Source organism: Ursus arctos, chromosome X (assembly GCF_023065955.2).
Source record: "Ursus arctos isolate Adak ecotype North America chromosome X, UrsArc2.0, whole genome shotgun sequence".
Taxonomy (NCBI): domain Eukaryota; kingdom Metazoa; phylum Chordata; class Mammalia; order Carnivora; family Ursidae; genus Ursus; species Ursus arctos.
In genome coordinates, this window is record NC_079873.1 from 101,168,827 (window position 1) to 101,191,870 (window position 23,044).

The 23,044-nt window shown below is 37.4% G+C and overlaps 1 protein-coding gene and 1 pseudogene across 2 annotated transcripts in view; both read right to left on the minus strand.

Moving 5' to 3' along the window:
- The window catches only part of SMARCA1 (SWI/SNF related, matrix associated, actin dependent regulator of chromatin, subfamily a, member 1), a 1,457,411-nt gene that overhangs the window by 313,554 nt on the left and 1,120,813 nt on the right, over nucleotides 1-23,044 (minus strand). The window lies entirely within an intron of this gene.
- On the minus strand, nucleotides 5,608-8,590 carry LOC113270936 (queuine tRNA-ribosyltransferase accessory subunit 2-like; annotated as a pseudogene).

Genomic DNA, 23,044 nt, shown 5'->3' on the forward strand with positions numbered 1-23,044 from the left:
ATCTTTGTTACTGTATTCATTTTCTTAGAAAATCTTTTTATTTTCCTATATATAAAGAGAAACTAACCTTCTGCACAATCTATATAAATGGCTGCAAATGCTAAGATCCAAATTAATACATTTTAACTGTTTATCTGATAAGATATTGTGACACAATGCAATTCTAAAAATATGAAAAACAAATGGATTGATATGCTACAAACACAGGCTGTTATCTATGTATAAACAATAAAATAATAATGTACCAGGGAGCAACATGCAGTTAAAGCAAGCATAAAACAGATGTGCAATAAGTATGCATCAATAGCATTGAGAGTATAATATTGACATATTTACATTTCCAATAATATTGATATATTTACATTTCCAATAAATTATGCCCTCAAATATTCCGTTGTTTTACATGTAATCAGCATGCCTTGCAAGTAGAAAATAGGACTTTCTTTCATTTTGGCATCTTCTCTCTTTCTGTAGGGATCATGTAATAGTTTCAGAAATCTTTCTAATAACATAGCTTGACTGTAAAGTTTATTTTCAGACAACTGACTATTTTATTCATATCAAGATTCTCACCTGTGACCTAATAATATAATCAACAAACAGTTTAAGTCTCACAATGATATGACAAGGAATTGTGCATAGAGCCTATTACCATTTCCCTTTCTTCATCATTGTAAACAATGGTTGAGGAATAGAACTCAAATCAGCTTAGTAGGGAACCTATAGGAGTCTTCTTCTTCTACTAAAATCAATCAGATCACACTATGGCAGGGGCACAAAGCACCTTTGTTCTCAAGAATAAAATGAGAGGAGCCGGGGTGGCTCAGTCAGTTAAGTGGTTAAGCTTCTGACTCTTGATTTTGGCTCAGGTCATGATCTCAGGATTGTGAAATCGAGCCCTGCCTCAGGCTTCATGCTCAGCACAGAGTCTGCTTGACCCTCTCCCTCTGCTCCTCCCCCCATGCTGGCTCTCACTCTCTTTCTTTCAAATAAATAAAATCTTTTTCAAAAAAGAATAAAATGAGAGACGGGAAGATGCTCCCTCATCCACCACCCAATGGAACCATGGACTGACCTCATCTTTGATTTATAAATGTTATGAAAATACTGTTTATAAATGAGAATTATTATGTACAAAAATTATAAAATGGGATATTCTTGAAATAAGGACATAAGTTTATCTCTGTTAACAACTAATATGGGAGAAAAGGATACCATATTTATCTGTTATGAGGTTGAAGCATAAGATGAAGGGTGGGTGGAGATAGTGCCCAGAGGAAAGTTATTTGAATTGTCAAATAAGATCCAGCATATGTAAAGGCTGGAGAACCAGGCTGCTCAGAACATGGATTAGGAGGGCTTAAAGGGCAGATGGGGAGGACAGGATCCTCATTAAAGTTGGAGATACCCAACTGGGACAAATAGTGCAAGTATCAATAACCTATTTCATGGCTTTACACACAGATAATGCCTTTGAACAAGCTGTCCAAAATGGGATTATTCCATGAGGGTTATACTTAGTCCTTATTTATCTACCAATCCCTTCAAAAGTTGTGCAGAAATTTCTACATAGGAGTCTCCTACTCTCACTGGTACCAAGAAAACCAGCACCAGTTTGTTCCACCTACCCCTCCTTCCCTCCCTCTGTCCCTCTCCCTCTCCCTTTCTATCTTCTTTCTCTTCCACTCTCCTCTGTTTTTTTGTTTATTTGTTGGTTTGTTTGTTTTAACTTCCATGTGGGCAGGGAAACAAAAAAGCCACTTGGAGATTAGAGAACTACAATTCAAAGTTACTGCCTCATTTATTTTTTTTTTGTTACTTGTGTTTTTTTTAATAATAATTTTTATTATGTTATGTTACATGATGTTAGTGATTTTATTTTTTATTTATTTATGTATTTATTTTTTGCTTGGTAAATGCTATTTTATTTATTTTATTTTTTGTTACTTGTGCTTTTTTTAAATAATAATTTTGTATTATGTTATGTCACATGGTGTTAGTGAGGAATAAATTGTAGAGGCAGCAATAGGTCAATGCTAATCAGGCGATATTCATAGAGAGGTGAGTCCAGATTTGGACTTGTGGGGGGGGGTGTTTTTATTCAGAAACAGAAATGAAGAAGCCTGGAGGATTCCTCTCTTTTTTTATACCTTTTACTTTTCATTGAATTAACTGGGTTTTTCAGGACCTACAAGGGTTTTCTTAAAATTCTCCTTAAAATTTTCTTAAAATTCTCCTAATACCTACTTTTCTTAAGTTTCTCTCTGAAGCTTTGGTCTGGGTATATTCTAGATTAACTTGGTCTAGAAGTCCCTGTGTCGCCTCATTATTTTTTAAAAAATACATATTTTTTATTTGACAGAAAGACTGCCAGTGAGAGAGGGTACACAAGCAGGGGGAGTGGGAGAGGAAGAGGCAGCTCCCAGCTGAGGAGGGAGCCTGATATGGGGCTCTATCCCATGACTCTGGGATCACGCCCTGAGCTGAAGGCTGACGCTTCATGACTGAGCCACCCAGGCGCCCCTGTCCCCTTGTTATTGATTGGACTTGTTTTTCAATCTGACCCCTAAGAACCTGAGAGAGAGAGAGAGAGAGAGAGAGAGAGAGAGTCAAATACGGTATGATTTTCTTCTGTGATGATTTTCTTTTATACTTTTCAAACCAGGTAATGGCCCTGAAGTAGGTCTATAAAGAAGATAATTCTCACTCCTCAGGTCTTTCTTTGTTTAGTCGTCCCTGCAACCTCTCCCTCCACATACACACTTTTTTCCCCCCTAGAATCCAAAGGCAGATAACGGTTTTCTTTATTTTTATGAATATTCTTTTCCTGTTTTATATGAGAGAGAAGAGCAAAGCACTAGAAAATCTGTGATATTTAGCACATTCCTGGACTAAAAAAACCCAAAAAACAAAATAAAAACATCATTTAATCCTTATACTCATTTTTTTTTCAATGGCTTTAATTAAGGATGCACACGGCAAGGTAGAATTTTTTTTCACTTCCTGTAAGAACCTGAGCTTTGATCTTCACTCTGACAGGCCAGCCCTAAAGGCATTAACTCAACAAATGTCCAAAAAAGAGACTGGGCTCAGAAGTAAAACACCTTCCGTGGTACTTGTCTTGCCTTTCTTTGTGGTTTTTGCTTTACAGAGCTATTACTCAATGCAGCTACAGAAAAAGTTTTTGTTGGAAGCTGACCCAAGCCAGTTTGATCATGCACAACTCTTAGGTTCTTTTTTGTAGATAAGGGTTGTCATAAGGAAGTTTGAGGTGAGTGAGGTTAACTTACTTTCTTCAAACCTCACTGCCAGGTTATAATGGAAGCAAGTATACTATCAAATTCTGCCACACATACATTAATTAAACATTCCTTAGCAAGCAGTCAGAAATTGATCATGAATCTGTTTTATAAGCTCTATTAAGGCTTAGCTCTCTGTCATTTTAGGTGCTCTTACCACTACCCTGCCTAAAAGGAAATTTAAGGCAGATGCAACACTCACTATTCCAGAGGCATAAGTTTTTGTGTATATTGGACATCAGGCAACAAGATATTCTCTAGAATCTAGATCAGTGGCTATTCAAACTGTCTGGGATACACTTGACAGGAATGCCTCACTGGATTCTAAAATGCTCATCAGATCTGAAGAGAAATGCTAAAATACTTTAGCCAATATTCATATCTGTATCTTGAATACTTTTCACTTCCTAGCAAGAGCCCATTTCTATTAATCCATCATGGTAATTAACAAGCAATGAATTTCACCAATAGGAGACTATTTCTGACATTCTTTATGATAATTAGCAAAAGCTTCAGGTGTTGATAGAAACAGAATAACAGAAGCACTTGAAAAATCTGGCTCTGGAGTCTACCCTTTCTGAAAGAAACTACCTGACAACCCATGGAGTGTGGATTAGCCTTGCCTTAATCCAATCATTGTAGATTTTTAATTTGAAAACCAATTGCTCCCCAAATTGAAGTATAACCTGGGTAACATATACATAATATCACACTATCTATGCTGAGGTATTTTAATGTGTTATAAAAATTACAACACTTAGCTGCTATAGGAATAGCATACTAGGTTAAAAACCAGAATGTTACCTTCTCTGAAAGGAAAAGGATTTTCTTGATTATTTAGAGGATGATCTGAGAGCTCAAACTGAGTGGGATTGGAGTAGTGAAACTTGAGACATTTTCAACCCTACAGTTCTAATGTAAAATCATTGCCCTTTATTATATTGAGAGCTATGTTATCAGAATCTTTGCAGTGGCTCTAAAGAAATAAGACCACAAATATTTCCTCAAAGGCAGCTCTCCCACTACACTTTCAGTAGGTTGAGTTTGAGTTTTTATTCTAATGTCAGGGATAAGCATATATATTGGTTGTGCAAAAGATTTTGGGGTTCTAGTTATTGTTTTGTCATCTTTGGCATTTGGTAAGTCTCTATATTATCAGTGACTTTAGAGTTACAAATTCAGCCACATTTTGTTTCACTAACAATGCCCAAAAGCCATTGGAGACACTATAGACCTCTTCCTCATTTGCTCTGCAGGTCAGTGGTAGGTGTGTCTTCCTTGTGTTCACAGAACATTATTTAAATTGTCTTATCAGAGCCTAGTGTACATTGTAGTGGCAAGTGTAACTCCTTGCTGGTTCCTCCCTTTGTTGTTCCCTTCCTTTGAACACTAATATCACCATCACCAACAGAACACACATATACAACTTAATTTAGCACTGCACTCAATTTCAAACACCAAACCAAAGTTTCTTAGCTGAAGTTTATGGCAGACAGTTTCACTCTAAAGCTAGTAGTAGTAATAACTATAAAAGTGGAAGTTTATGAGTTGACTCAGCAAGTACTTTACTGTCCCTCCCTCTTTCCTACCTACCAAACCTAGAAAATCACAGAAAGATATGAAGGGAGACATCTATGGTTATTTTATCAACTCTCCACTGGCTCACTTACTGCTGAAGATAAAGGTGTCATCTACACAGAACAGAAAATTCCAACCAACTCTCTTGATATGTAGTCAGGTAGAACTCCAATGCAAAAGCAATCCTTAAAGTTATTCCATCAAAGTGGTTTACTAGAAACTTTTATCCATTCAATTAGATATATACATAAGCAGGACCTACACTATTTCCCAACTGTCAGACTCTCTGTCCAGGGAAAGGCCCTTACCTTCCTATTTGCTCCCAGAGAGAGCCTGCCCAGATTCTCAGTGTCCTGAGTCTTTGCCATGGTACAAGATTCTTAGTATTTCTGATAATTTCCCTCTAAGAATTATCTCCATCCTTAATGTAAATGTAGCAATTTTGCTAGTGTCTTCTATTAGAAAATTTTATCTATATCCATCTAAATCTTTATATGTCTCCATATGTTGCTGCTAATAGAAATCACTTTCTAATTTGTAACATTCTAATACCGAAATATATACTCATTAAGAGTATTTTTACATCATTATTTTTCCCCACATCATTCTTAAACGAAGGTGGAGTTATTACAAATGTTATAAACATAAAGAATGGAGTCTTCAAAGAATAAGGATTGTCTTTCAAATTTCTAACACAAAAATTTTAAACACTTAAAGAGATTTAAAACAGTTACTGAAAGCTGAAAGTCGGGGCACATCCCCGCTCTGTCACTTGATAAGGGGAAAAACTCTCAAATAAGTACACTCCCCTTTCAAAACACTCGAACACCTCATCTGGTTGGCTAACTCCACAGATGAGCCTTGATTTGTCCTCTGGCAGCTCTGCAGTGACTGATGACAGCAAGTACAGTCTAGTTTCCAGGGTTGCTGGATTCCTTTGAAAGCCATCCTGGAGGAAGCCACCTATGGGCCACTTGGTTATCTCTCGTGCTGACCTCAGCCTCTCCTCTATCACGTCTCCACCTTCAATCACTCAAATGATGGTATTTTCTGAAGGACCTCTGACTCTTCCTGTAGCTGTAGATGATTATCCAGGAATAGAAGCAATTGATCAACAGACTTTCTGGCTCTTTTAATGGAAGTTGTTTCCTCGCAAGATGCCTCTCCATCTGAGAGACACTGGAACCAGTCTGTCTGAAGGGCCTGCTGAATTGCCATGAACTTGGAAGCAGTCATTTCTACTCATCCCTCAATATCCCACACAGACACAGACTTGTTTGGTGCATAACCGGTTGGGGAGGGGCTCACTGGATCATGCAGGGAACAGTACAAGAGCGATTCTGGCATGCCTATAAACTTTCCAATTCCTTCCTTATATTCCACCAAGACTTCATGGTGTTCTGTCAACAAGGACAGTATAAGCTGAGCCATGGCAGGAACCCCATGGATACTATGCAGTGTCTGATGGGTCAGGTGTGGGGCAGAGCTGGTCTTGGTGTACAGAAGGCAGGTTGGAATGTCCATGGTGTGGTCCCCTGTTTCCCCCAGGTTTTTTATTTTTCCTAGGTGACAACCATTAACTAACTACCTTGGTAAGACTCAGCTTCATTCTAAGGGATTCCTTTAGGTCTTGCACACCTCTAAACTTGTTTTGGCCTTGAGAATTCTTAAACTCCTCATAGTTTGCTAACTAAGCTCACATCTTCATGGAATGTGGGGCTTATCCATTGCTCCTTTATCAGTTGGCCTAGGGCAACACCTTCATTTGACCATATGATCTATGCATAACTTCTCTCCCAAGAGCTCATGCAATTGCCTGTTGCGAGCCAAAAGCTTACCTAGATGCTTTTGTCTGGCCCTTCAGATCCACTGTGGTCTGCCCTCCAGGCTCATTAATAGTCTAACCACATAATAGCTATAGCCCCATCACTTGGGGAGATTCATTCACCATGTGTTCATTTGGACGGAGCCCTGGCCAGGGTATTGGAAGATTGGGTTTCAGTTCAACTCAGCTGTGACACCCGGGCAAATCACTTAACCTCTCCATGCCTATTTCCTTCTGAACAAACAGGGACAGGCGTGGTGGGCAGAACTATATGAACTTCTAAGATTCTATCCAGCTGTAATGTTGGAGGAATAAAAAGTTTTAGATTACAGTTGTAGCCTTCTTGTATCCTTGTTTACTGATCACTATTGGCCTGGTGAAAAATGCAGTGGTGCTAGGAATCAGACAACAGTAGAGATATTTAAGAACCTAGAAAGAGGTGTGACCTGTTAATTTTGAAATGGTTGGTGAATTGGCATCAGCAGATCCTGAGGCTGGAAAGACCTCCCTGGATCTTCTCTGATTCTATGACTTTTTTCTGCTCTCACCAAAGGAGTGACATTCGTGTTGATGGTGTGACAGGTGATTTTTATTTTCTTTCAGCTTTTCTGTATTTGTCAGGTTTTCTGTAAGAATACATACATACATATATTTCATAAAAACAACCAACAGAACCAAAAAAGTGCCTTTGTTTTTGTAGGAGTGTGGAATAGACTTGTTTTACATTCCTAGGTTATATTTTGCTTTTTGTTCATTTCAGTGGGCATTACTGAACATTGTTTTTAATTATTATGTGGTTACTATATTTTTATGTGTTAGGTATCTATATGTTTTTCTTTTATTAATGGTTTAGGAATGACATTCCTATAATCTCTCCTCCATGAATGGCAAGGGTAGTTATGAAAGAATTTTTGCTCTCAAGGATCTTCTTGCTTTGAAATATATTGGATTAGAGTTATTCATATGTTTATATTCCTGTTCAATGCCAAATCCACTGTTGGAGGAGTATTAATATCCCAGAATCCATATAAAATTTATGAGTTTTATTTTTGTTCAAAACACTGAATATTCTCCTCAGCATTGTTCATTTTCCTGGGTCTTTTTCTTATTAGCATATTTGAAAAAGTTTTTTTTCCTTTCATGTAAGTCTATTGAAGTCAATAGCCAGTAAACATTTTTAATTAAAAAAAAAAATAAAACAGTTACTGAATCCAGGACATTCTTTATTCTTATGGAAGGACAATTTAATACTGCTTCTTCTATCAACCTCAGGTATTTTTTATTCATTTCTTTTCCTATCATTCCTTCCCTCCTATCTCCTCAGACTTAAAGTGTAAGACTGTCAGTTCTTCAGTATATTTATAATCATGAGAAAATGATAGCAGAAAATGGGCCACAGTAACTCCTTAGTAGATTTCCCCAAAATCCAGTACTTGCCTCCAAGGCATGTTTTGAAAGACATGAAAATTCTAAATTAGTAACCCCTTATATAATAATTTACAATCCTCATTTTAAAAAATGTTATGCACGACTAAGATCACCATTATATGGGCAGGTAGACTAAGGACTCAAAGAGGTTGCATAATATAGTTCTATCTCATTTCAAAAGTAGGTGTCCTTTTTTTGTTATACCTTACTTCCTGTAATCTCTTGCCTTTTCGCAGTACTTTGCATTTCCCATTTTTGGTAAGGCCAACTTCCAAAAGCTCAGCTTACTTTCTCTGAGCTCCCATAGCAATACCTTATGTACTTCCTACCAGATATGTTACCACTCCCTATTTCATTATGTGTTTATTACCTGAGAGTGTCCCTCATTATACTGTGAACTCCTCAAGATGAGCAACTATGAATCATCTCTTTGTATCTATATTTCACATAGTTTTCAGCACATACCAGGAGATGCTTCATAAATGCTTCAAATTAATGAATAATCACTGGGGGATTTTGAGAGAAAGAAATAAATTTTAGAGAGCTGGATTTCAATTTACTTAGTGATTAATAGCTGTATAACTCCACAATTTTAACTTAAATAAAGAGGAATACCAAATATAGTTGCCCAAAGGTAATGTTCAACAGAAAGAAGCATCTTTTGAATCCCTATTTTGTGGTTCAAGGAATAAAATCATAAAAATAACTACAGTAATCAGTACTATTTCACAGTGTTAAGAAAGAGAAGCTCTTAAGAAGGTTTTCTTCTGCACATCTCAGCTTCTTGATTGTTTCAAGAAGACTCCTGTTGAGCTGGGACAGTCTTACGTGTAGGTAAGTTAGGCAATGTCTATATGGTGTGATTTTAAGAATGCCAGGAAAGACACCCATGTTTAAAACTCTCTCCCCATTCGATGTCTCATAGTACTTGGAATTCGGAATTTTTGCAGTCATCATTACTTTGATTTAATGCTCTGAAAGCCCCAACCAAAACGCACACATGCTATGTAGGAAAGTAAACACAAAAAGTCATTGTCAGTTATTGACATTTGTACATCTTTTAGTTTCTTAAGAAGCTGTTGCCCAGTAATTCAGAGGCAAGACCCAGGTAAATGGGGCTCTGATGAATTGGGTGGAGTTGGATTGAGGATAAGTGAAAGAAAAGAACAATTCTACAGTAGAGACATGACTATGAACTCTATGAGTGTCACTAGAGGGGGGCCAAAGAAGAGAACAGGAAACCAAAAGGGAAAAAAAGGGAGATAATCTAATTTATAAACTTGAAAATTTTACCAAGGACCAGTCTTGTGACTAAAAACACAATATATGTTACCCAAAGGAAGATAATTAAGTCCGCACAGTGCATGAAGCTTGGTCTTTTTTTAACACTTGCAATAAAAGCTTCTAGATACTTAAGGGAGTGGAGAGTATTCAGAAAGCCTGGAAAAAAGTGGAGCTGCAGTTCTCCTCCTTTATCAGTAAGAATGGTCCACTAATTAAAGTGTCCATGATAATTGCAGACTCATACTTCTCTGTGAATGTTATTTCTTTAGAGTGACCATAAGATATGAATCAAGCTTTGCTATAGAATTTATGTTCAAAATCTTCATGCATCTTCCTAATGTGTCATCTGACATTTGTTATTACTTGTCCATGGACTGGCTTTGAATGTCTTATGAAATATTTATGACAGCAAGGGATGTGAGAATCACATGAACAAAGTATATACAAGAAGCTAAATATTAGTGACAACCAACAAGGCAAGATCAGTAATCAGCCTTCATTTTCCATTCGCTCATGTTTAAATGTGTTTGATTCATGCCTTTCAGTCCCAAGTTGCACTCTGTTTAAAGAAATTTGCTTACTATTCATGGAATGGCAAGTTCAAATAAACTCTGCATTTTATTAGAACTTTTGTAAATTAACTCTCCTGAACCAGAGAAACCTATAACATTTGGTCCCAACAAATAATCTGATGTTTGCCTTCTGTGATTGACAGCAGATGTCAAAATGTGGGAGGAATGAATCTCAGACAGAAGCCAACAAATGGGCCTAAAGAGGAGAAGTAAAATGCAATATGGAATATAGGTAGGATTACAGAAAGAAGATGCGGGCATTCTGCCTTGAAAACACTAAATACAGTGTGCAGAGCAAGCCACCAGCAGGGCTATTCACTATTTCAAACCTTCAAAATCATCTTGATGTTGAGGTAAGGTTACATGCCAGCATGTGGCAAAATTGGGATTCACCCCTAGTTCTTCATATGCCAGGATATGTGCGCTTTTTTTTTTTCTGCTGCAGGTATTACATCATATGACTGCTATTTTCACCAAGGTGATAACAGAAGTCCATAGGTGAAACCCTTCCTTTGTGCCCATTTTTCATGTTTTGCAGTCTTCTGTGATAGCACCTACAGTTTCTTGTACTATTCTGCTGGCAACAAGTCTGTGTCATTGGCCGCAATTATCATCTCTAAATCAAAGAAACTCTGAGCTCAATTGCTTAAAAAAATAGGGGCTTATTCTTTTTCATAAAACAAATAGTCTGGGAGTAAGGTATTACTAGCACAGTGACTGACATTGGTTCAATAGTGCTGTCAAGGACACTGTTCCTGAAATTTTCTAGGTATTTCCCCCAGGATAACAAGATACTTTGGTCCAACTTCTCCAGAGGCAAAAATACTTGCAGGTTCTCCAGATAACCCAGTGTTATAATGAGGGCACCAGGAACTAAAAGCAGTTGGAGAAAACTGTTACATAGGGCAATTCAAAAATCCTGGAATCCAACCTTAACCTTTTGTAATTTTGCAAAGATTCAGGTTAGCTACTAAAGTACTAATGGAATTGGAAATCTGAAGCTAGTGTAAGTACGTTGCTTTGCCTTTCAGTGGGCACATTAAAAAGTAGAGTCTAGAAAATATTTCACGTTGCCCTGGAGAGGCATTAGAAAGCTGAAAGAAGCAGGACTATTTACTTGCTGAATTTTGAGTGATAAAAATCACGTACTTTTGGCAGACAAGTGGCCAAAAGCCTTTTTCAAATCTCAACAGCAGCTCTCATTGATGCTGAGAAAGTGTATCTTTTACCTTTAAATATACAGGTAAGGCAAGAAAGCTGAATTTTCACAAATTTCCCCCATGCCAATTTAGAAGGAAGAATTTGCCTAATGTACTTTCATGTATCTCATGTGATATTAATTAAAAACAATTTAAACAGTTTAAATCCCGGAGCAGAGAGCAGTAGGTGAATATAAGAGTACAATCTTACCAATTTGCATGCACACACACACACACACACACACACACACACACACACACACACATTCAAGAGATGCCTTGTTACAGTGGTTTACAGAGCCATACAGTGAATGTATACAGGAAATGATTTCTAGATTCAGTAATTAGGATTCCTCAAACAGGGAGCTTCATTAATCAGAGGTACTAATATACCTTTATTTTATATTGAGGAAAATAAACAAGAGAGGATCAACTGCAGTTAAACCAAGCATCTACACCTATATGTCCTTGTAATATTCACAGGTTTTCTGAGCATGCTGCTAGGTTCTGAGGATTCAGACATGCAAGCGTCTGCCTTCAGGTAGCTCACAGTCTTGTGGGCTGGAAATCTCCTCCTTTCATTTGTTTCATCAGCTCCGACAAATGTGCTAGCAGCCCCTAGATGCTTCTTACCAATGAAATAGGTTCAAAAACCTATTTCATTCTCAGGACAAAGCAGTTCTTTTCCCAAGAGTTGTCATCCCCCAATTTTTATGAATATGCTTTTTATTGTTTAAAACAATAAAGCTCTTTATTTAAAATAGCCATGACTTTGGTTATTTTTGTCTATAAGAAAGCAAGTTATCCCTTAATTAAAAATAATTTTAAAGACTTTATCTAATTGTTCCCTATGACCTACAGAATGAAGTTCAAACTCCTTAGTATGTCATTAAACACTTTCCACAATGTGTTTCAGTCTTACTTTGCCAGCTATTCTCTCAAGGACCCCATCCTGCAACCAAACTGAACTAATGAAAAACCCTGTGGTAATAAAACTGGCAAGAGAGCAAATGGGTCTAACTTGAGGGATCATTGGCTCCCACCTTCTGTGTAGGCCCAGTTGAAAATGCAGTGAAATTAAAGTTCTTACCTTAGGCCAGGAAAGTAAGAGGCAAGATGTGAAGGAGAGTATTGGCCTGACTGGGGAATAAGTTATCAATCCAATTTCAGGAAGCAAAGAGACGTAGACCATGTCCCCTGTTGCCAGCCTTATCCAATCTCCCTGGGTATGTCCAATGAAACATGTGTCAAGTATTGGGATATTCTTATAGTTACTGTTTCTGTCCTGGAAGACTCTGAGAGTCAGTTACCCATCAGATTTTGCCAAACTGCAGCCAGGACCTAAACAAATTTGAACTGTTTAACCAGATCCCTGGCAAGCTAGCTGAATAGGCCAGTCCTGGTCCTTCCACTAATCTCTCAAAAACAACCCCCCCACATTTTACACAGAGTTTTTTTAGGGATACTTCCATTGTGTATTATAGATTTTACTGTAATTTCCTTTCCATGAACAAACACACCCAGAATTTTCTGACATCACTGCCTTTACTCAAACTATCTCCTGCTTGCAAGGTCCTTATTACAATTTTTTCAAGTCAGTCTCAAAAACTGCTTTTCTTTGGTAAAAGCCCAGGTACTAAATTTCAGGCTTTGTGGGCCATATGATCTGTGTCCTAACTACTCAACTCTGATGTCATAGTGTGAAAGCTACCATAGACAATATGTAAATGAGTGAATGTGGCTATGTTCCAATAAAACCTTATTTATAAAAACAAGCAGCAGGCCATATTTGGCCTCCAGGACCACAGTTTGTCTACCCCTAGTCTTAGACATTTCCTTCCTTAATGCTTTAGCTAGAATTAATTTCTCCTTTGGAATGCGCAGTATTTCAAATAAACATTTCTCTTTTTAAAAATATTTCTTTCTTTATTTGAGAGAAAGAGAGAGAGAGAGAGAGAGAGAGAGAGCACGAGTGGTGGGGAGGGGCAAAGGGAGAGGGAGAAAATCTTCAGCAGACTCCCCAATGAGTGCAGAGCCCAACGGGGTAGCTTGACAGAAGGGGGGTGCTCTATCTTACAACCCTGAGATCATGACCTATGCAGAAATCAAGAGTCGGATGCTTACCTGACTGAGCCACCTGGGAGCCCCTCACTTAAACATTTCTGATAATGCTTATTACATTCTGTGTTGTAGTTTGTTTTTCTGCGGTTTGAAAATTACTTATTCATTTTAGGTGCTAAATAAGCTATTATTGAACTGAATACAACAAAGAAACAACAAAGAATATTCTTATTTCCATTTCATAATTTGTAGTATTAAAGAAAAAATCTCTCTTCATCTTGTATGTTAAATGTTGGAAACAGTAAAGACTCTTCATTTGCCTAATTTCTGTTTTACTCCTGTTCCTTAATTACTTAACTACTGATTTTTAGCTAGAAATGTAGCTGTCTGGAATGATGACTATAGTTTTCAGTTTCCCTTTAAGTTATATGTGGATATGTGACCATGTTGGGGCAACAAGGATACAAAAGCAAGTGTCATGTGCAACTTCAGAGAAGTGTCTTTAATGGAAGTGAGTTTATCTTTCTTATCCCATTGAGTTGACTAGCCATCTTGGACCATGTGAAATAAAGTTCACACTGAGGAAAGCAGAACAAAAGATGGAATGAGCCCAAGTTTTTCATGAATGTGCAGCTGATGTACCAATGCTGGACATTCAGATTTCTTTACATAAAAGAGGAACAAATTCTATTTTATTTAAGCCATTTACATTTTGAATATCCACAGCCAAACCTAATAGTCACTGGCATGACTAACAGCTTCCTACTTAATGAAATCAAAGTTATGGCCTGATTTTGAGTTACTTCCCAGGCCCAGGAGGCCTACCTGGGCCAGTCTCATTGATTGCACAATTCTTTACAATGACAAGACAAGAACAAGGAAACCTGTCACCTTGACACACTTCTTCCTCCTTGGAAATTACATCTATCAGTTACATCCAGCATCGGCACTGTTCTGCTTATGAAAGGCCACCTTGTACATTTCTCCCTAGGTTTGCACCAGCACAAACCCTGGTATCATCCAGTGCAGCCTGGCTGCAATTGAGGCATTGTTGACATATTTCTTCTTGTTTGTTTCTGTTCATGTCTCACTAAATAATTCTACTGCATAAGTATAGGCCTCAACTTGCTATTTTTTCCCTACACCCCTATTCCTCGACTGTTTCTCCTCTAAGTCATAAGCAATAAATAAATACTATGTAATGTGGAAAAGGATTAGGCTATCCATTTTCTTCCCTCTTCTATTTAACAGTCATAGTCCCTCATAACTACCTTTATTTCAGAAGGGGTATGGCTACCAACTTGGTTAACTTCTAATATCCCTCTGCCTTCCCACTCCTTTCAACTCTCTTTCCTCCCTGTTTTCTAATGAATAGCTACTTAAATCTGAAAGGATTAAGCTTAATTGCATTTTATAACCCTATTCCTCCTACAATTTTCAAAACTACTGCTTGCCTGAGATTATCTTTTTTGAAGGGGCCTAAACTCCTCTATTTCCTCAGAGCACTTAAAGCATTTTCAAATAAGAAAGGAAGGGTTTTAACACAGTATTTCCTCATAGAATACATGAGAAAGTCACTCCCCCTTATGTATTTGTCCCTTAAGTTTTTTTTCCCTTCTCTTTCCCTCAGCCTATCTGTTCTGTAAGAGAATGTAAATACTTAAAATGCATTTGGGAGGTCTCCTAAATAAAGAAGCCAGAAATATATATATTTTTTATAAACCGAAGGATCCTTTTTTTAAAAAAGGATTTTATTTATTTGAGAGAGAGAGAGGGAGCACAAGCAGGGGGAGGGGCAGAGGGAGAAGCAGACTCCCCGCTGAGCAGGGAGCCCAGTGGGACCAGAGTACCCTGAGATTACGATCTGAGCCCTGAGCTGAAGACAGATGCTTAACTGACTGAGTCACCCAGGCATTCCTGAAAGATCCTTTTGGTATTATGAATGATCAACACAACTTCTTCTGTTTCATCAGTTGGATTTCAGCTTACTGGTTCTAAATTTCTACCTATGTTGTTCCTGCTGATTGTCTCTTTCTTACTTTCCTTGTTTTCAGTTATAGGAAGCAAACTATGCAACATCGAAGCTCCATGTTTCAAAATTCCTCTCCACTGATCTGAATTGTTTGTAGGAAATCCCGTAAAGATGAGCAACCAAAGAAATAAACAAGGATCTTATGTAGCTAATGATACCAAGTAAACAAAGGGCCCATGAATTCAAAGGGTGTGCATATGTGCACATAAAATCTCATCAAATTTTAGCTCTCTCGAGTTGATTTATTATATACGTAGTATAGTTGAAATAATTGAAAAACGGAAAAGTATACCCACTTCAGATTCTAATTTAATATTCAATACTGTTTAGTGGAGGAGAAAGATAATCATCAACAGACTGGTATGTCTTCAACAGGTAAATGGTCACTTAAAGAAGCCAGTTTCCTTACAGGATGCATGCAACGTTTTAGAGAACTAAAGACTTTCATTTTAACAGTCTCCAAAAACAACAATCACTACTTTCTGCAGTATGCTCGTACTAATTTGGATAAAACCAGAGAAACCAATAATCCCTAGAGTGTCAGCAAATCTAGAAGTATAAAATGTTCAATAAGAATTATCTGGTATTATTATTGTCATTACTAGCAGTAGTAGTATTTTTCTAGCTTCTGAATGAAGTTGAGAACCTGAATATATTTGTAAAATAAAACAACAATTTACAAAGGTCTTTCACATTCATTGACTCATACAAAAACCCTACAGGCTAACTCAGGCAAGTACTTTCATTCTACTTTGAGTCTGATGTCTACCTTCTGCTTCCCGGATGACCAGTGACTCCAGCCAGAACACTTCACCCATAACTATAACCATGCCATCAGCTTATCTGATAATTTGGCCTGGGCACAGGTAATTTTTTAAAGTTCCTCAGGTGATTTTAATGTGCAGCATGTAGTGAAAATCACTAAATTCAAGTCTATTTGTTAATGATTTTGTAACTCAAGTAACAACTGAGTATCAACAGATGCTTTTTGGAAAATTCCTTGCCTTTTAAAATGCATAAGAATCACCTAGAGAACTTGTCAGAAGACAGTTTCTTAAGCTCCATTCCCAGCGATTCTAATTTAGTGAATCAGAGTGAAGTCCCTGAATCTGCATTTCTAAAAACCTCATAGGTGCTTTCAAAGAACCACACTTAGAGAACCATGGATTTGTACCAAAGGCTGAGTCTTGTGGTAGAGGACTTCAGGTTTTCTAGCAAGCCCAGGATGGGTATTGGTGGAGAGGATTAGATTTGGAAAAGTCTGACCTGCATTTTCATCTTTTAGGTTTAGCCACCTCTACAGAAAACCCAAAATAATTGTAGTTTAAATATACAAAGGTTAATCCTTTTACATAAAAAAGTCCAATAGACATTCTAAAGCTAGTATGATGGTACAAGGAGGCAATCAATGACCTAGGATCCTTGTATATTTCTGTTTCACCAATCTTCATATATGACTTTATCTCTGAATCCATTTCACATTCTAATATGGCTGTTAGAAGTAAAATGTGTCCAAATTCAAAGATGTAGGAAGTATTTTTTTTTAATCAGGGAGGGGGTACTTTCCCTATCCATTTGATCCATGTTTCAGGAGCTTTCCCAGAAATCTCCCCCAATAAATTTTATGTCCATATCACTTTCCAGAACTTTACCACATGGTGATACCAAGCCACAAAAATACCTGAATATAATAGAATAGATGATGAGGCAGTTGCATTCAATAAAGCCAAAAGGAATGACTCAAATACCAATAGAAGTGCATTCTCACTACTTGTCTGGGGTGGATGTTGCTGATTCATGGACAGCTCTCTTCCACATGGTTATTCTAGAATTCAGGCTCCTTCCATCTCGTGGTACTGTCATTCCCTAAAGTCTTATCACCCATACTGCATCTGACAGGTAGAAAGGGTAAAGAATTTGGAGATATCCTTTTTTATTAAATGCCAAGGCCCAGAAGAGGTAGGCATTCCTTCTATGCACATTCCTTTAGCTATAACTCAATCAGCATGATCAAAGCTAATAGCACAGAAGGCTGGAACATATAGTCTAGCTGTGTGCCTTAAATAAAGGGAAGTGGGTTTTTTAAAAAGATTTTTATTTATTTATTTGAGAGAGAGAAAGTGCGTAAGCCCATGAGCAGGGGGAGGGGCAGATGGAGAAGCAGACTGGATCTCAGGACCCTGGGATCATGACCTGAGCCCAAGTCAGATGCTTAACTGACTGAACCACCCAAGCACCCCAGGAAATGAAGTTTTGATTAAACATCTCCTATACAATAAGAATTATAATCTTATAGCTGAATATATGATGATGCCTAATAGTGTAAAAGTTTTGTTGGTAAAGAAGATGGGATAAATGGAAGTAGGATAGGTAACTAGCAGTCTCTGCCATCTTACCTTATTTTTTTTAATTTCCAGAATACAATATAGAATTGTTAGTTTATCTTAAAATTGTAGGAAAAACCAGATGTGAGATGATCTGGGTTCTCATCTACAGTGTTTTTTAGTATTGAACTGTGTGATCAGGGGAATATCACTTGAGCATTTTACTTTAATTTCCTTATCTGTAAACTAGGAGTGATTGCCTGTATTTGACCTATACCTGAGAAGTGTGGTGATAATCCAATGAGAATACAGACATCAAAATATCTAAAAATACAAAGCAAACATATGACTGACGGCAAATAGGTTTTCCTCTTTAGGTTATTTGTATAATGTGGAAAGTGTCTCAGAGTCTGTAAGTCAAGATAGATTTCAAGGAAGGTGAATGGATACAGTGAAGATCTACAAAAACTGACTCAAGTTTCAAGCCAAGAAAAAAAGCCAAGAAAGAAGCTTGTCATTATTGAGCTGTAATTCAGAATACAAACACCAATCTGTCGCTTGGTTTTGCAACAACATGTTGGTTTGTGACAGTAATGAGTTGTCTTTGTAGCATCAAATGGTTGGTAATGAACACTGGTAAAAGGTGGCAAATGCAGAGTGGCAACTACTGTGACAAGAGAAAATTACCATAAAACAGAATCTCCTCAGGCCACAGTTGAAAGGGTATAGACATTATATTTGAGCAAGATAAATGAGAGAACCACTGTGTTCATTCCTTCCTACAAAGAGCAGTCACAGTTCTAAAGTGAAAAGGTGTAGTTCCTTCTTTGATAAACTCATTCAAGTATCCTAGAGAGAGCAATTTACACCTCTTTTGTGGGAGGCAAAAGGCAGTATCTTTACTACAGTGAAAGGAATGACAGCCAGAGGAGGAAAAGAAATGAAGAAGCCTGGCTTGAAAAGTCAATCCATTCCTCTCAGAGTAAATTGTCTGGTTACAGAGGTTTGATGGCGTTCACTGCTCAGAATGCCAGTTGTAAATTGAGGTGGTCAATATAGAAGTATTTGGGATAAGGGGAAGGAGCTAAGGGAACTGTGGAAAAAGTTGTTTTGAGGTACCATCCCTTGATCCACCTGTCTACCACCCGACCTCCTTATAACCAAAGCCCTGCTATACGAAAAGTTTAGCTTATCTTAGTCTCTGTAGGTAAAATGTATCTTCTCAGGAGCATAGAAAGATTCTACTTACAAAACCCATATTTTATACTTCTTTTCCATCACCACTCCCAAGTACAGAGAAGTCTAGCTCAATGTTATATATAAGACAGGTACTTACTGAATACCTACGTATTTAACTCTGAAATACACCAGGCTCTTCTAGGGATCAAAGTCCTCATTATAATCATGCTCTAATTTATTACTTCACAGACACTAGTAATCAAATTGGCACCTGGCTGTGCAGATTTCTGGGCCCACCACAAGATCTACTAAATCAGAATCTGAGGACGGGTAAGGGACTTGATTTCTATGGTTTTGACAAGTTCCTTTGGTAATCCTGCATCCTAAAGTGCATAAAACAGTGTTAATTAATCTAGGGTGCAGAGAAGAACCATCTGAAGAGCTTTTAATTTTTTAATGAAAGTATTCTCACCCTGGAAATTCTTATTCAGTAGGTCTGAGATAAAATTTGGTGATTTTGTTTTGTAACATCTGAAGAAATTCTGTTATCCATCCCCGGTTAAGGAAGACTGCTCTGGACTAACATTTACTGGTCCTTTAAGCAAAAACTTATCCTCAACCTCCCTGCTGTCATTTGCCCACTGGCCACACACACTTCCTCCAGAGAGAATCCAAATCTTCTTTTCATAATTTTACTACTAACCAGTCTCCACAAGACCTCAGGCTCCCCAGGTGCCATCCCTATATCCACAACTCCAGAGAAAAAATTCGGGCTCAGTGATGCACAATTTAATGATCTACACTGTTTAAAATTTACAGCTGTTTTGATCATCCCACAAGGAGGTGGGAGGAGGGAGTTTACTCAGGGTTCATTGTAATACGTTTGTTTATCAAACTAAAGCTCAGGCATACTCATTCTGACAGTTTATTTGAAGTTTATGTGTCTCCTGATGCAAATATATAATTCGTGCCACTGTTGATGGGAATTGCAGCTTTCCAAAGAGGGGGAAGAGACCCCCAAGAATCTTGTAATGATGGCTCAGGAGAGTATATTGACAACATAAATGTTAGCACAATTATGTACAGTCTCCATCTGCTTCCTAGCCTGATGTGTTTAGTTGTGCTATTTGTTTAACAAGTCCATCTGCATTCACATACTTGGGAAGGCTGTTGTAGAAGTAGATGTTTCTATCAGGTCTTTTTAACTGGGAATGCAGCAGGTTTGGCCTTTACTAACCAAAGCTCTGTTTTCCTCTCATTGTTTCTAAGGCTGATTGTAGGCAATACAAGGAAGCAAAAGTTCATAATGTGCAATCAGCATAGAATTTCTACTTACCACCCCCCCAACTCCACTCTACTGAAATTGAGCTTGTGAACACAAACTAGATATTTAATAATAGAAGGCATTTTGCACTTACAATGTGACATGCATTTTTAAAGTGTTTTATGTGCACCTTCTTTTTCATTTCATTCTCACAATATTATGAAGAAGGTATAAAATTACCATTATCTTCACCATTCACATTTTACAGGTAAGGAAACAAGCATAAAGGATTTACTTACACTCAGCAAGTCAACATCAGACTAGACTTCAAACAAAAGTAATCTAGATTCAGACTCAGAGTTCTTGACAGCCATAGTATTATTTCCTCCAAAAGAAGCTTGTTACAGTAGAAACAATGTGATTTTCAATCAGGCTAGAACTTCCGTCACTTTCAAACTGGGTGATCTTGGGCAAGTTACCTAACTTCTTAGAATCTCAATTTCCTCATCTGTAAATGATGATAATAGTAGTATAATAGACTCACATTATATTTATGTATTTAACTTAGAAGCTAACTTTAATAACCTAACACCTCAATCACCCCTAATGTACAATTTCACTCTCTTGTGTAATCCTCATACCAAACAAAACTGATAACACATGTTCAGGTTATGGAGATCTAACATAAAAGAAATGTAAAGTAAAATGTGCAGACTATCAGCAATGTTAGAATTTTCTACTCCTCATCCTCCACCCTCTTCTAGGAATTTGATAATTATCCGAAGGCAGTATGATTTGAATTTTTTGGCACCAGCATACAATGTTTCCTTTTGTTTATGTTCTTTCCCTTAGTTTAGCTCAAGGACTCTCAAACTTTAGTGTGCATAAGAATTATCATAGAGTGATACAGAAAACCATGAATACTTTTTATGAGCAATTTAAGGGAGTTTGATGGCTATCTTTAACTTGGTACAATCTTTACATATTTGTATGAACTACAAATACTCAAGTACCCAATACCTATCTCCCTACCTCAGAGATGTTTTGAAGACTGACATAACATTTATGAGTACATAATATAGTATCTGACATGCAGTAGATACTAAAAATACCCAAAATGTATACATGAGTATGAACAGAATGCAGAATAAATTCGTCATACTATCATGGTGTAATTGTTAACAACATGAGGTCTAGGGAAGGATGTCTTTCAGTTTCTATCTTCCTTCTTCCACTTACTAGCTATGCAACAGGAATTATTTATTTAGTTTCCCTGTGACTAGTTACCTCCTGAATAAAAAATGAGAATAACAATAGCCTTGTAAAATCATTGAAAGGATCAAGTGGCTTAATATATGGAAATATTTAGGACAGGACCTGGCATAGAGTAAATGCTAATCATTATTACTATTTATTCACGAAGGTAATTTCTGCACTAGCTCTTGAAGAAAGTTATGGCAAGTGATTGTTGGAAGGAAACAGGAAGGATCCGTTCTTGGATCATAGTAGACAGAAGAGGCCGAACTAAGTAAAGTGGGGACAGCCTGACTGGTTACAGGCAGGGGCACTATTTAAGTAGAAGGATAGGTAGTCATTCACCACATTTCTATGCTCCTCAGAGACAAGTCCCTTTGGATGTGCCAGAATTGTGTGTAGCACAGAGCAGACCTATTTGCAGCAACTTGTTAGGTACTCAAGATTTCCAGTTTTAATTAGTTTAGTGATATTGCATTTTGCAGTCGATAGCTGTAATAGCACCTGTTTTCTTTCTAACTAGGATATAAAAAACATCACTTTCTATCTTTGCATGTTTATTGGAAAATTTCTGGTATACAACAAATAGAAGCCATAAACTTTTTGAAGTTAAAGGTTGCTTTACTTTTTAAAAAAAAATTTTATTAAGTTATGTTAGTCACCATACAGTACATCCTTAGTTTTTTATGTAGTGTTCCATGATTAATTATTTGCATATAACACCCAGTGCTCCATGCAATACATGTCCTCCTTAATAACCATCACTGGCCTACCCAATCCCCTACCTTCCTCCCCTCTGAAGCCCTCAGTTTGTTTCTCAGAGTCTGTAGTCTCTCGTGGTTCATTCCCCCTTCTGTTTACCCCCCTTCCTTCTCCTACCGATCTGCCTTCTATTTCTTATGTTCCATAAATGAGTGAAACCATATGATAATTGTCTTTCTCTGCTTATTTCACTTAGCATAATCTCCTCCAGTTCTGTCCATGTTGCTGCAAATGTTGGGTAATTGTTCTTTCTGATGGCTAAGTAATATTCCATTGTATATATGGACCATATCTTCTTTATCCAGTCATCTGTTGAAGCGCATTTTTGTTCCTTCGACAATTTAGCTATTGTGGACAATGCTGCTACGAACATTGGAGTGCATATGGCCCTTCTCTTCACTGCATCTGTATCTTTGGGGTAAATACCCAGTAGTGCAATTGCTGGATCATACAGTAGCTCTATTTTTAACTGTTTAAGGGACCACCACACTGCTTTCCAAAGTGGCTGTACCAACTTGCATTCCCACCAACAGTGTAAGAGGGATGCCCTTTCTCCACATCCTCTCCAACAATTCTTGTTTCTTGCCTTGTCCATTTTTGCCATTCTAACTGGCATGAGGTGGTCTATCAATGTGGTTTTGATTTCAATTTCCCTGATGGCTAATGATTTTGAACATTTTTTCATGTGCCTGTTAGCCATTTGTATATCTTCATGTCTGTTCATATCTTCTGCCCATTTTTTTTAATTTGATTATTTGTTTCTCGTGTATTGAGTTTGAGAAGTTCTTTATAGATCATGGATACCAGCCTTTGATCTGTAGTGTCATTTGCAAATATCTTCTCCCATTCTGTTGGTTGCCTCTTTGTTTTGATAACTATTTCCTTTGCTGTGCAGAAACTTTGTATTTTGATGAAGTCCTACAAGTTCATTTTTTCTTTTGTTTCTCTTGCCTTTGGAGATGGGTCATGAAAGAAGTTGCTGT